The sequence below is a fragment of the Zingiber officinale genome, chromosome 8B, assembly GCF_018446385.1.
Source record: "Zingiber officinale cultivar Zhangliang chromosome 8B, Zo_v1.1, whole genome shotgun sequence".
Taxonomy (NCBI): Eukaryota; Viridiplantae; Streptophyta; class Magnoliopsida; order Zingiberales; family Zingiberaceae; genus Zingiber; species Zingiber officinale.
The window spans coordinates 53,312,197-53,326,631 of NC_056001.1; positions in this window are offsets into that span (position 1 = coordinate 53,312,197).

Sequence of the window (14,435 nt, forward strand, 5' to 3'; positions counted from 1 at the left end):
AACTCGACGCTTCCTTCGCAACGGTCACAACCCAATCGATTGACCAATCGATTGGGGAGACTTGAATCGATCGGTCGATTGATTCACAGGGCCTCTGTGCTCTGCTGAAGAAGGCCTAAATCGATCCCCCGATCGATTCAGCCTTTATCGTGACTTGCGTAATTTCCAACTGCCCAATCAATCGGCTGATCAATTTGGAAGGCCTCTATGAGCGCGATATAAGCTCTCAATCGATCGGTCGATCGATTGGACTGCTATTTATCATAGCACTCTCCCAATCGATTGGCTGATCGATTGGGCTTCAGTTCAATCGATCAATCAATCAATTGACACCCCTTGACTTGCCTAACTCAAGTCCAAGGTCCCCAACCCTAACATTTGATCAACCGTGACTTGTTAGGACTCGTTGTGCCTAGCATTCGGTTAACCATGACCTACTGGGACTTCTTCACCAAGTGTCCGGTCAATCCTTTGACCCACTTGGACTTTTCTCCTCGTGCCAAGTGTCCGATCAACCTTAACCCACTTGGACTTACCGTCTCGTGTCAAGTGTTCGGTCAACCTTGACCCACTTGGACTTACCGTCTCATGCCAAGTGTCCGATCCTCCATGACCCACTTGAACTTCCTTCCACCAGATATCTGGTCACCCTTGACCCATCTGGATTTCTTTATGCCAAGTATTCGGTCACTCCTCTGACCTACTTGGACTTCCCAACACCAGGTGTCTAATCAACCTTGACCCACCTTGATTTTCACGTGTCTGGCTTCACTCACCAAGTCTTCCCATCTGCTTAGCTTTACTCACTAGGACTTTCCATCTACCTGGCTTCACTCACTAGGACTTTTCATCTGCATGGTTTCACTCACCAGGACTTTCACCTATCTTCACTCACTAGGTTTTTCACCTGGCTTCACTCACCAGGATTTTCCCACCGCCCAGCTTCACTCACCAGGACTTTCACCTGGCTTCACTCACCAGGATTTCCCAACTACCTAGCTTCACTCACTAGGTCTTTCACCTGGCTTCACTCACCAAGATTTTCAACTACCTAACCTCCAGTTAGGACTTTTCCAGTCAAGTATCCGGTCAACCCTTTGACCTACTTGACTCTTCTTCACATTTAACTGGTCAACCTTGACCAAAGGAGAATTGTATCAACAATCTCCCCAAATGAACGATTGCACCTGTAATTTCCATGTATTGTCAAACATCGAAATCCAAACATCAAGACTCAAGCTTGAGCCAACTTAAGTTTAGTCAACTTGGTCAACCTTGACCTAGAGATATTGCACCAATAGTAATTTCTTTAAAACACATTCGTCACTTCCAGTGGTGCTTCAAGACTAGGATGGACGTATGTTTCTCAGGATATAAAGGGAAGACCATGCTGACAACCAAGCACTAGATATTCGTAGTGAACTAAGTGAGTACATGAACGCTATCATAGAGAATGCCTAGCGAAATGAACATGACAAAGAAGAAGAAAGTGAAGGGATGAAGGTGGAAGGATTTTACTTATCTTTTTCTTATGCATCTCTCCCTCTGTATTCAAGATCATGATCTCCTTATATAGGAGCTCCATACCTCCTCCTTAGTAAATGGCCGAATAAAAACATTTATCGTCATTACTCCTCTAGGTTGAATCGCTAGCCGTCGAATCAGTCATTATACTCAAAAGGTTACTGATTCTCCATTAATGCTTCTATCAAACTTGAGCAACAAGAAAAAGAATGATTTGGGTGGCAAAACGTTAACTGATTTGCCCAAGCATTTGACACATTCATGTCTTGCTCGCACATGAGTCACTTTTGGTTCAATGTAATCTAAGTCCTGGATTAGAAACTCCAGTACGAGCTCACATGAAAGAGAGTCTCTCCTCATGCATATGTTCACAACTTCAATGCTAGTGACACATTATAAACCAACAATTAAACTTCCAATATGGGACTAAATTTTCATTTATAATGGAGTCTCTTTCATCCACCTCTTGTTATTTTCATTTAACTTTCTATTAATCTCCCACATGATGAAAATAAGGTATATGATAACATTCAGTAGTTGAATCCAGTATAGGATAGGTAGCTCTTACCTTTTGAACCTTCCCTTATGAAGACATGTTTGCTTAATAGCCGACAGAAAACGTGGTGTCCTTGATCTATTCTGTCATCTATGTAAACATTAACATATTTAACCTAAAACTCTACTTGATACAACTTAGTTCTTATGAGTATGTTCGTTCTTAGCCATGAACACGTTTGGTTCTATGAGAAGTTCTAAAAGAGTGTGATTCTTGCACTCAACAACACCATTTTGCTAAGGAATATAAAGAGCTTTCATATCTGATTGCATGTTCAGCACACAACTCAACAAACAACATCTTCGAACCTTAATCTTCTTATTGAGTTGGTTTTCAACCACAATCATATAGAGAACAAATTTTTCTATAGCATCATCATTACTTTTAAAAAGATACATATAATAATATCTTGCGTTATCATCTATAAAAGTGATGAAGTAATTATTTCCACCATGTGTGAGTACCCCTTTTAGGTTTCACACGGCAGTGTGGATTATGCTGAGTGCTTCATTTCTTCTTTCAACGTATTGAAATGATGACATTGTCATTTTTTGCTTCAACATAAGTCTCACTCTTATGTTTCGGATCAAGGTGGAATATATTGTTGGTGCAACCTTAGGTCAAGGTTGACCTGGTTGACCCGACTCGAGGTGACTTGACTCGAGTTGTATTTTGATGTTTGACTTGGGAAGATTGTCGGTGCAACCTTAGGTCAAGGTTGACCTAGTTGAGTTGCATGTTGATGTTTGACACTCGTGAGAGAGTTCTATTCTTGATGTTTGACAAGAATAGGTATTTGGGAGATTGTAGGTGCAACCTTAGGTCAAGGTTGACCTGGTTGACCTGATTCGGGAAAAGTCCAAGCAGGGAGCTTGGCCCGCGAAAAGTCCAAGCAGGGAGCTTGGCACGCGAGAAGTCCAAGTGTGGAGACTTGGCACGGGAAAAGTCCAAGTATGGAGACTTGGCACTGGAAAAGTCCAAGTATGGAGACTTGGCACGGAGAAGTCCAAGCAGGGAGCTTGGCACGAGGAAAGACCTAACTGGATGTTAGGGGTAGAAAGTCCCGTGAGTGAAACCGGTAAGGGAAAGTCCTAACTGGATGTTAGGCGGTGGAAAAGTCCTAGTGAGTGAAGCCGATGGGAAAGTCCTAACGGGATGTTAGGCGGTTGGAAAGTCCTGGTGAGAGAAGAAGCCAGGAGAAAGTCCTAACTGGATGTTAGGCAAATCCTGGTGAGTGAAGCCGGTGAAAAGTCCAGTGAGTCAGGCAAGGGAAAATCCAGATAGATCAAGGATGATCGGACATCCGGTGTTGAGGAAAGTCCAAGTAGGTCAAAAGGGATTGACCGGACACTTGGCGAGGAATTCTAGCAGGTCAAGGGAGTGACCATATGCTAGGGATGAAGTACCAATAGGTCAAGGTTGATGGATATTGGTTTGAAGGTTTGGGACTTGGTTTGGGCAAAACCAAGCTCGATCGGATCTGCAGACCGATCAAGGATACGTTGTGTATCCGATCGGTCGGTGACCGATCGGATAACAAATGTAAGGCGATCATGGTTCAGGCTTACCGATCGGTGCGGGACCGATCGATGGAGCTCGATCGGTCCCCGCGACCGTCAGACGCCAGATCGGTCCGGGACCGATCGATTCCACAGAGTTGGGCAACTCAGGAAGCCTTTCGATCGGTCCGGGACCGATCAGACAGGCTTGATCGGTCCCGCGACCGATCGAGTTTGCATCGATCGGTCAAGCTCGATCGGTCAGTTCTAGCCGTTGCGTAGCAACGGCTAGTTTCTGCTGTGTCTTCTTCACAGGTATAAAGGGGTCGAGGGCTGTTGCTGCGATGCTACTTCTTCTTCTTTTCTACGAGAACTTCTGTTCTTCTGCTGCTGAAGCTTCTGCTTCAACTGAGCTTTGATTGAGCTCGCCTCCGAAGCTTCGCGTGAGCTTCCAGTCGTCGACCAGCTGCTGCGTTTGGGTTGTGAAGTTGCTGCTTCACCTCCAGTCGACAAGAAAGCAAGCAATTGGTAGAGTGCTATTGTATTCATATTGTATTGCTTCTCTTACTGTTCTTGTACTCTTTGTTTGCTGTTGCAAACGTTTGTGGCGAGGTTTCTCCACCCACAAGGAGTATATTGTATTAGCCGGTTCTCCGGGGACTCATCCACCGACGGATTGACTGGACTCGTCCACCTTACGGACACGCCGAGGAGTAGGAGCCCTAATCTCCGAACCTCGTTACATCCTTGTGTTAAGGTTTGGTTTTTCTTCTCTTTCGTTTCTTTGTATTTTCCGCTGCGCTAACTTTGATTTGTAGAAAGAAACGAATTTGGGGCGGCTATTCACACCCCCCCTCTCTAGCCTCCGTACGAAGGATCCTAACATATATGTATGCTTGTATGTTAATTAATCTATGCAATACATCATAGTTAACATGTCCTAATTTACCATGCACAAACATAAAGACTCGAACATATAAATGGAAGGGCTTTTATTTATATTCATCTTAGGCATAATGGCTACTACACTGAGTTTGAATAGTTCATCAATTATATAATTCTTTCTTACAAACATTGTTCAGAAGCTATACGGACACCAAATTCTTTCAAATTTTCAGAAAATACAATATATTATTCAGAGTGAGCTCCTTGCCAAAAATCATCTTCAACACCATTTTTCCTTGGCCTTTTATATTCGAGATTGTTGAGTTTCCCATAAATAATTTATCCCATATTTGACTTCTTCAAAATTGTGAAACAGTTTCTTGTTGCAGTACACATGTCTGGTGGCACCGATATCGATCCATCATTGGCATAGATTTGAACTCATCGGGTTTAGTTTAGAGACCATGACGCAAAGGTCATCCATGTCTAATGTCTCACCCAAGTTGACCTCCTGCCTCTTCTTCAGGTTCTTGCACTATGAAGATTTGTGAGGTCACAGTAATTGAAGCACTTCTGACGTCGATTAGGATAACGATTATCGTGTGAGCTAATGAGAAGGGAGATTTGATGAAAATGCAAGAAGAGAAATCGAGGAAACAAGGAGAAATCCGTCGTTTGTCAAAAACAGAAACTTTATTCAATATTGAGGATAAATCCTCAAGCAACTAAATAGGTTGTTTGTATAGACTCCAAACCCTAGGACCTAAATAAGGAAAGAACCCTTAATATATGGACCTCAATTCTCATCTGGTAAAGAAAGGAAAGAGTTCCTATTAGAAAAGGAAAAATTATAATAAAAATCCTAATAGAAAGTGATCCGGTGGTAAGAGCTCGGGACCCCCTAACGAGGGGTTAACGCCACGTGGAGGTCAAAGGGCCAGGGGGTCCGTCGAAGAAGGGTGAGCCGACCGGACTCATGAGAAAAGGGCAGGCCGATCGGTCTGCCAGTAAACATCTGATAGTAAAAGACGCCCTGACAGGGATCGGGGTTCCGACGCCCAATGAAACAGTAAATAATGACCAAGCGGAAGGCCTAAGAGAAGGCAGGACGTAATGGGTGCTCCGTCCGGCCGGCGCAGGGAATTAGGGCCGTCCGGACGGCGCTCTTCGTCTAGCCGGCCGGCGATGGGCAAATAGGGACAGGAACATCTGCTGACAGCCGTTAAGTCGTATGGCTAGGCCATACTCCTAGTCTGACAGCGGGGTGTCCTGTTGTCCCATCGAAGGCGCGATGGGATTGTTGCAGTATGGTGTCAGGTAAGCTTTCTGACAAACACATACCGAAGTATGGGCTGCGGATACGTACACGCCTCGGTAGGCGTGTAGGAGCTCTTTCACCGCTCTATATAAAGAGCCGCAGACTTCGCCGGAGGTACGCGTAAAACATCTCTGGAGCCACTCTTTTCCACTGTTTGCTTGCCTGACTTGAGCGTCGAAGGGTCGCCGCCGGGAACCCTTCCCGGGCGACTTCTGTGCAGGTTCGCCGGAGATTCGTGCGGCCAGACGGAGGCCTACGCCATCGACTAGGAGCGCACCACGTGCCCAGCGTCCTTTGGTTCGGCGATTCGGACATGATCAGAAAGAATTTACCAAAATAGGATGCTTAATTAGTCTAACCCTAACCCAAAAATTCCAGACATACTAAAAATACCCTAAATATTATAAAAATAAAAATTACTAAAAATAGTAAAAATATGTTTGGAGGCTCAGATGAGGATCTAAATAGTGATTTTTGGATACGAAACTCGATGGTTACGGTTCCCCTATATGTGAGGGTTGATTCTAATATGAGAATGTGAATTTACTAACATCATCAATAATGTGCACCGGGATGTAAATACTTACATGGAGTACCGTCATGATGAGTCTAATACCTATGTATCTACATTTACCTCCCTCCATATCCCTGGGACCGGCACTAAGGGGTCGTTAAAGTAGCGAATCTACCTTTTATATGGAGTAACATCATATTTTCCTCATGCTTGTTTCATAGATACAGAACATATGAAAATGGAATAACTTCATCTTTTACACATGCTTGTTTCAAGATAGAGGAACTCATCTATATATATTTCTAACAATAAACAATCATTCATCATATACCTAAATCTGGTGCACAAACAAACTTGTCTCCAAATAGTTTAAGAACACGTTAAATAGAGAGGGCTACATAAACAACATTACGAAGTATCAAATAGAGGGCTGTTCAAACAACAAATAATATCTTAATTAGTATTTTTTACCATAAAAAAATTTTCATCCTATGTTGCATACGCGTGCCCGACCTCCTGGCCAGAGTTGCACTCACGCTCGGCCAGGGCTACACATGTGCCCGGCCGCTCGGCTAGAGCTACACTTGGGCTCGATCAGGGTTGCACACTCGCTTGGCCAAGGCTGTACGCGATCCCAACCAAGTTGAGGGCACACAGTTGAGGTTGCGCCTAGCCTTGTGACCTCACTGTGAGGTTGCGACCGAGGTCACACTTGTCCTCGCGACTGAAGTCACACCCAAACTCATGACCTTGCTACGAGGTTGCAACCAAGGCACAATCTAATCACGGGCACGATGAGGTTGCACCTCAGCTGCCTTGCCAACAGATGGGGTTAAGGGGAGAGGGGAGAGAAGTTTACTTGAGGAAAGATTGCGCCCATGATGAAAGAGAGGAGATTGTGTAAGGGAAGGAATTGGGAAAGTTAGATCAAGAGAAATTGGAAAATAATTTAACGATTTATTTCTGTGGCTAAATTATAACAATAGAAATTAATTTTTTTCACTAATTAAATAGAATAAATGTGCCAATGACACTTAATAACCAAATTAGTGATGAAATTTAATTTTGGATGTTAATTAGCGAATTTAAATTTTATCTCTAATTCGGTCATTAAATAATCAGCTTTCTTGTAGTGTACCAAAAATTAGATTTTTTTTTTAAAAAAACCAACGAAATGGATAACAAACAACTAAGACAAAAAAAAAGTTACCAACAAAGCCTATGACAGCAACATTGCTTTATTGTCGCTTCTCTTGACATTAATGTCTAGTGCTATTTGTGGTTGAGTAAATGAAGCCTATGATAGCAACACATCGGGCTGACTCCACTTGTGTTCGAAAATATAAACTAACTAATGAGTAAGTAATGAGCTTAAATTGAGCTAAAAGTTGGATTGAAATTTCTTCAAATTTATCTTTACCTTCTTAAATTACCTACTAAATCTATTATTCAACACTCATATCATTGTGTGTTATGACATGGCTAATTATGAAAATATTTATTTTATTCTTTTAAATTATTATTTAAATTACTCAATGAGAGATTTTTTTATTAATAGAAATTTAAGGATACTTTTTATTCAAGTTATGTTCCAAAACATTTTCTCTACAAAAAATAATAAAAATAAATAAAAGGTAGCTGACGCATGCAAAATGGCATGAAGTCATTCGATTGAAAATTGTCGGACACATTCCATGAAGCTGGATCATTTTCACATGTCGCTTCCAAGACACCAACCACGGTTCACCTCTGTTCGATCACTTTTTAAGAAAAACTTCTACGTAACTAGACAGTCACCCCAGATTCAAAGTCCCGATCTAGGTAGCCATATTTTTGCCGTTTCGCAATCATCTACTCAAAATGTCAAAACGCGATGCCTGTTTTGTCCATGACAGCTGATGAACCCGTCCCAATGACGTGACGTTCAAACATATGCCATGATCACGCATCGCAACGACCTGCTGGCATCATGCCATGACGTATCATGCATGGTCATCTATTGATGGTAAAAGATGGTCATCTAAACGGCTCCTGAAGACGCCCTAAGTCTCTGTTTGGATGGAGTGAGGTAATGTTCATTAATAAAAGGGGATGGAAGAGGAAGGGAGGGAAAGAAAAGAAAAGTAATATATTTATCTTACCCTTATTTGGAAGGAAGAGAAAGTTTATGTGAGAGGAAAGGGATGGAATGAAGGTTAAATATACAAATTTATAAAAATATCCTCTTATTTTTTAAATAAATCTGCATGTGAAAAAATAAATAAGGATATAATTGTAATAATTTCTCCTTACCCTTCCTTACACTCCAATTTGGGATGTAAGGAATTTCGCTTATTCCCGAACATGCAAGCGGAGACTTTACCCTTCTCTCCCCTTCCCCTTCATAGCTCACTCTCTTCGAAACAAGGGTAAAAATTTATTTTACCCATGTTTACCTTTCCCTCTCCTTTACTCACCTCCTCTCAAACAGAGGGTAAAGGGCTCTACGTACATTATAAAATATTAAGATAAATAATTTTTTTTTTTTGCTTTACCTACTGTCAAAATCATCTTGCCTTTCAAATTTTAAAAGGCTCATCATTTTACCGTTGAATTAGTTATACTTGAAATTAAATTAATTGATTGTCTGTGCTAAATTACAAGTGAAACCGTCGTTTTAGCGAACCTTTCAAGATGACTCCATACATTTTACAAGGTTATAAATCATGGAGAACTTCATTCAACAATAATAGCGTCGGTCAATTTTTCCAAATGACTAATGTCGAGATGAGAGAAGACAGTTGGAGGACAAAGCTAGAGTCATTTGTTCCACCTTTTCAATCGATTGTCGAGGTGAGAGAATGCAGTTGGCGGACAAAGGGAGCAATTTGTCTGATTTTTTCAATTGTTTGTCGAGATGAGAGAAGGCAGTTGGAGGACAAAGGGAGCAAGGATAAGGGCATCGCCTTGAGGATCAGGGACCCTCACTGTCGTCGCCCTCACGGGCATAACCGAGTTGCTACCATCCCATAGTAGAATTGTCACACGGTGACCCTCGTGGCCCGCCAATTAATTCCCTTGCAGGAGCCCCTCTCCCTTTTTCATCATTTCAGCCAGGATCCCTCTGCAGCTAGCCACTGCACAAACAAACAAATTAAATGCAGGAGGATGATATGTTCGTGTAAACTATCATGTCGCTAGCCATTTTATCACCTCTATAGGAGACATATCGAATATAATATAGTAGTATTATTTTAAAATGAGAAAAGCAAATTAATTAACCTTGATACTGCTACTAAGGTTGGCCCCCCGAGTCGGATCAAAGTTTAGGAGGCCAGCTGACATGCCGATCAAAATTAAAGAAGGGTAGCCCTTGAAGTTAGCGCAGTCAAGTATCGTGGCCGAGAGTTTATCCGATCGGACCATTGGTTCGATCGGCCAGTGCAATCAAGCGTCGCGATCAAGAGTTTATCCGACCGGACCATTGGGTCGGTCCGACGCTGAGTCCTTCAGTATGGATGAATAACTAGAGACGGGTAAGCACCCTTCAAAGCCAAGTCATCTTCACCACTCAAAGACAGCATGATCAACTAGCACGATCGAGTAATCCAATTGATCGTAAATACAGTCTGATCGGATAGACTGGACACTCAGTCCGATCGATCTCTTTGGACAAGCTTAAAGATTGAGCAAAGGAGGGATCCCCAACAACATCCTCCAAAGACGACCCAGTGACTCTAGTAGACAATAGCAGGTCGAAATGAACGACTCGGTCGGCTTACCAGAGAAGCATATTATGGACCCCTTAACCCAACATCCCCACATTCCTTGTTGGCATTTTGTACCACAGAGGATAGAGAATATTTCATATGCAAGTTGTACGATAGAAGCTTCTCTTATGATAATACAATAACTGCAAGTCCTTTTTGGGAAACGTGTCATAGCATTTTATGGTTTATCTTATTTTGGACACGCTTTAAGATTCATGCATAAACAGTAACACTATAAAAAGGGGTCTCCATATATACAGGCGCAGGTATGCGATGCTACTTAATTTTACATGCTTATAGCTACTATTCATTATCCATTCTACTTGATTCGACTCGGTCACTCACTTGAGTATCAGAGTATCTATGCCAGGACCTCTTCCCTGGCCTGGTTGCTAACGCTCCTTTTGACATGCAGGATCGCTCGGAGTCATCTTTTCAAACGAGGAGTCTTCATTTAGTCAACATCAGAGCCACCTTCCCAGTCAACCATCTTCTTTGCTTTCGGACAACATCATATTTGATGTCGTTTGTGAGAACTTCACCTGCATCCAAAACGTGAAGATAGACGAGAATAGATAACTCACCAACGAAACCTTGTCGCAAGAAGATTTGGAGCTATTAATAGCCACCCGAGCGGCTAGATTGGCGCAACAGCATCATGCAACGATCGGGTGCTCTCTTCTCAACGACTCAACTATATATGTTACCGACCCTCAGGCCGAGCGAGTGACCCGAGTGGAAGGCCTGATAGGGTTCCAACTGATCCAGCCTTCAATGGTCGCCTTCCTACAAGCACCTGTGTAGTCGACCAGCCTTCCACCCATGCCTCCATCGTCGATCGCGTATCACCAAGCGTTGTTTTGAATGCCCCTTGATGATATGGGTCAAGCGGAGAAGCCTCAAGGATCATTTTCTGAAAATGCATCGGCTTGTGACATTCGGAAGGGTAAAGCCCTAATGACTAGTAGCTCCCCCCGAGCGGGCGACCATGTCGTTCTCCCAAGAAATCTTAGAAGACAAACTGCCAGCTCATTTCCAACTCCTATCAATCGGAGAATATAGAGAAGCGACTGACCCCGAATATCATTTACTCAAATTTAAAAACACAGTCATCCTGCATCGGTACATGGACAGAGTCAAATGTTGAGTGTTCCCCACCACCCTGTCGGGTTCGGCATAGAGATGGTTCAACTAGCTCCCGACTGAGTCTATATGCTACTTCAATGACTTCCGCAAGGTCTTCCTTCATCACTTCGCCAACAGTCGTCGTTACCACAAGACAAGGTTGAGCATGTTCTACCTCAAACAAGGGCCCAAAGAGACATTGAGGGCTTACATTAAGAAGTTCAATTAAATGGTCATGGATGTGCCCTTAGCCACTCCAAAGATTTTAGTGAGCGTCTTCTCTCAAGGGCTCACAGACAGTGATTTTTTCTGATCCCTTATTAAGAAGCCTCTGAGGGACTTTGATAATCTACTTGGACGAACCATTAAATACATTAATATAGAAGAAGCTCAATCCGCTAGGAAGAAGGAGGTGGCTCCTTCTGCTCTCGCGCCGCTCCCGACCGCTGAGTGCCTCTTCCTACATTGCCACCTAAAGGGCCCCAATCGGGCCACTTGCCACATCATCATGAACCAAGGCTACATGCAATCCAACATGTAGAGGCCGACGGAACATGCTTCCCCAAACTCGACAATAGGCTCCTATATTTTGTACCTACCACCATTCGGGAGCCCATAATACTAAAGATTGTTATCATTACAATCAAGAAAAATGTTGAGCGACGAGTTATAAGCGAGCTTCCTCTCACGACCAAGTCCCAAACTCTCATACCAAACGACCGAGTTATAAGTAAGCTTTCTCTCATGACCAAGTCCTAGATTCTCGTGCTGAACTACCGAGTTGTAAGTGAGCTTGCTCTGACAACCAAGTCCTAGACTCTTGTGCCGAGCGATTGAGTTATAAGTGAGTTTGCTCTCACAACCAAGTCTCAAATGCTTATGCCATTTAACTATGATACAAAAACACTCGCTCACACACTTAAATGTTGCACACTTATAACTCTAAATGATCAGGGGTTATGTAGGGACTCTTGGAGCCTTTAAATAGTGAAGTTATCCGAGCGTATGTTCGCTCAAATATCACTCAAATAAACTAGTAGATGCAAGTTTTAGGAAAGTAAAGGGCGTGGTAAAATGCTAAAGCATAAAAGCATTAAAAGTTTGGAAATAAAGGAAAGTATCTACAATCGTATAGTTGTTAAAGTTTTTTACAAAAATCACAAAAAATCTTAGAAGAAATATCAAGCAAAGTCCTCAAAGGTGTGGTCTGGAATAACCTCCCTCCCTCAGCTATTTAATGGTCCTCTCTATTCTGTAGCTGAACATCTTGTTAGTCCAATCAGCGAGCATTTGATTGAAGCCCCTTAAGCATAGATACTTAACTCTAAGGGCTTCTAGTTGATCAGGCTCTCCTTCCTTGTAGCTTGTCAGCGCCGCCTTTAAGGCTTCTAACTCAACTTTTAGAGCCTCTAGCTGGGCGTCTTTTGCAACAAGGACTTGTTGTTTTTCCTTGAGCTGAAGTTCCTTTATAGTTTGTTCGACCACTGGGCTGGCTTGTTTGGAGAGAAGGGTGGCCTCTACTTTTTCCAACTTCTTAGCTAAGGCCCGAGCCTCCTTATTTTTAATGTCCAAGTCATATATGGTTCTGAGTTTCCTGGCGTTGGCTAAGTGGAGGTGTGGTTTGAATGTTTGCGCTTGTTTTTGGAGTTTCTCGAGTTGGACAGCTTGATCATGAATTTTATCTTTTTCTACTATGAGAGCCTGCTCAGTTCCCAATAGTTGCTCTGATTGACTCTCCAACTCTTTCTTTAGTTGGGCTCTGATGATAGCTGCTCGGCCGAACCTTGTGATGTGCATGTTCCTTCGACCGAGCCTTACAGAGTTTTATGCTCGTGGCTCAACTTGGCCAATTTTTGGCACAGATCTAGGCCGTCTACTCGGAATTATCAAAGAAAGTTAGTTGAGACATATGAGAAAGATGAATGTACGAATGCAAATTAAGTTTACCCCAGTGGCATCTTGGCAAAAGCAATCGACCAAATCCTTGGGTGAGCTCAAGGTCGCTCGTGCTTTAGAATTAGCCCAAGTTTGGATCAAGGGACCTTGTATCTTTATTACATGCTTTGGATACAGTGATTCAGTCAAGTGGGTGCAACGCCACTCATTGGAGGACAACCTAAGTGTAGCCTTGATCCACTTAGTTTGGCCCCGTTCACTTGCTTCTACAAAGCTAGATTTCGATTTTGACTTGGTCTTGGATTTGGAAAGGATGGCAGAATGTATCGTTGAATGGAGTGGCATTGGTTCAATCGAGGGTGGCATCAAAAAAGGAATAGGCTGGGCCATAATAGCTCCGGTCGGCAATTCAAAGAGTGAAGAGTCCGCTCGGATGAATCTTGAGTAAGCTGACTAACTACGCCTTAAGGAACCGCAGAGGTTGAACTTTTCCCTCGTTCAGAAGGGGATCGCACACCCAATGCTTCAGCATATACTAGTGGATGGGGAATGACAAAATGTACTGGTGTGGTCGATCAACGTCTTTTACGGTGTTTACGCTAGATCAAATGTTCGGTAGAGGTTACAGACTCGGAGGGAACAACTAGTGCCAGTAAGGAGGGCCTGGGGGTGGCAGCTCCTCGGTATTGGTGGCCGCATCACTCCCAGTGGCTCGGCTTGTTTCTTCCTTGCTGGTTGGTTCCTCGGATGGGTCGATCGGCAATAGCCCATAACTCTCTAGCTCGGCTTCTCCACAAGTTTCCATCTCTACATCTATTAACTTTGTGGAGTCACTCAGCAAAGTCTTCTACATACTTTTAGCTACAATATAAAAAAGGAAATCAGTTAGGTTCAACAGCAACGAGAAGAGGAATGGCTCACCGAAACTATCAAATAGTTTGGTTCGGATGTGACTCAATCCAAATATGTACAATATTCCTTCAGTCAGCAATTTATGGATATGGTAATTCAGACTAGTTAGCTGAGTGGAGGCCGTGAGGTAAACAAACTCCCATCTGTATTTGCTTAACTCGGGAGGGTTGGACAATTCCATTGGTCACCCGATCGGAAAGGTTACAAGATGGGTGGAGGAAGAAGTAGTGGGATTTCCATCATTTATTAGAGGATGACATTTTGTTAAAAAATACTGCACTCACTCGTACTCTGGCCTAGAAGATGAATATGCTTGTCTCGGATTTCTTTGGGTAATAGAAGTAGTGGAAGACCCAGGGTGCAAAGAGACTAAATACAAACGGAATAAAACTATGACCCCACATAGTAACCTAATGGAATTAAGTGTTAGTTGTTGCAGAGGGATGTGAAATAGGTA